We start from the raw sequence: 1,624 nt of genomic DNA, 5'->3' as shown, positions 1-1,624 counted from the left end.
GGAACTGGAGTTACAGGCTGTTGTGAACTGCCTTGTGGGCACTGGGAATCAAACCCTGGTCCCCTGCAAGAGCAGCACTCTTCATTGCTGAGCCATCTCTGCAGGCTGTCATTTCCTTTTCTACTTTTCCTTGAGACAGCATCTCACTTTGTAGCCATGGCTGGCCTCCAGTTCTCGCCATCCTTCTCCCTCCACCTCCCACATGCTGGGATTCTAGGCCTCTGCTACCACGTCTGTTTCTGCATCACTCGTGTCTCTTTTCCACTGTTAATTTTGCCTTTTGTATTTGGGGACTGGTTGCTAGGAATGATTACTATTGCTCCATGACAGATGGGTGTGTTTATTATAAATGTCTGCTTGTCTCTAGAGATAATTTTTTTTTTTTTTTTGAGATGGGGTCTCTTTACATAGCCCTGGCTGTCCTGGAACTAGACCAGGCTAGCCCTGAACAGAGTTGCTGGGATTAAAGCCATGTGTCATTATGCCTGGCCTATCTAATATCTTTAATGGATACATTTCCCAGCATTAACAAAGCTATATAACCCTTAAGACTCGTTTGCACACCCAGAAGGTTTTCTGCACATTTACTTTGAACCTGATTTTGAATATAGTGTTTCTGGTACACACTATTTTTGTAATTGGTGGATTATTTTTTTCTGCCAGTCTCTATCTTTTGATTATAGTGTTAATTCCCTTGAAATTCAATATAATGTTTGTGGACAGGAGGCAATCTGGCCAATATTGCCATCCCACTGATTGCCAGAGTCCCCTTAGCTCATCTTTGCCTTCCTTGTGCTCCACGTGCATCCTAACAAAGCTAATGGGATTGTTCTTTGCACAGCTGGCTCTTCTGCTAGACCCTGTGATAAGGTCTCAGGTTTGATAGAATTTCTGATTTGTCCCTCATTGAATATCTTATATGTTAAATAGCATGCCATTTTTGTAGCATATATGTGTACGTCCCATATAGTGGTTAAATTATGAAATGTGATACCCTGAAGTATGCATTTAAAAATGCTAAGTATATTTATGCTTCTCTTTAACAGATTTCCAAACCTTTTCATCCCACCCCAGCCTTGGTTACTTTATATTCTCTCCCTCTCCCCCCCCTTCCCTCTCTTTCTCTCTCTCTCTCTCTCTCCCTCCCTCCTCCTCTCTCTCTCTCTCTCTCTCTCTCTCTCTCTCTCTCTCTCTCTCTCTCTCTCTCTCTCTCTCTCGTGTGTGTGTGTGGGCACATGTGTATGTAACTTTATGTCAACAGTCACCTGGACTGACCCCACTTCCCGCCTACTGTGAAGAACGCCCGTGAACTTGGCACTATCTCACTCCTTCAGTTGTTGGGGAGATATATCTAGAATGGATCTCTGGATCATATGGAGTGCTGTTTAAAAGGTTTTTGTGAGGGACGGGGGAGGTGAAGAGATGACTCAGTGTTTACTGCTCTTCCAGAGGATCCCATATTCTTTTTTGGCCTCCACAGGCACCTGCATACATATGGTATACATGTGACCAACACACAAATAAACAATGAAAAGGTTTTGGTGGAACTATTTTCCTAGCCGTTTTCCTATCTATCTCCACATTCTTAGCAACACTCACTTTAACATCAGTCATCCTAACATAC

Source organism: Chionomys nivalis, chromosome 7, assembly GCF_950005125.1.
Source record: "Chionomys nivalis chromosome 7, mChiNiv1.1, whole genome shotgun sequence".
Lineage (NCBI taxonomy): Eukaryota > Metazoa > Chordata > Mammalia > Rodentia > Cricetidae > Chionomys > Chionomys nivalis.
This window is presented reverse-complemented; position numbering follows the sequence as displayed.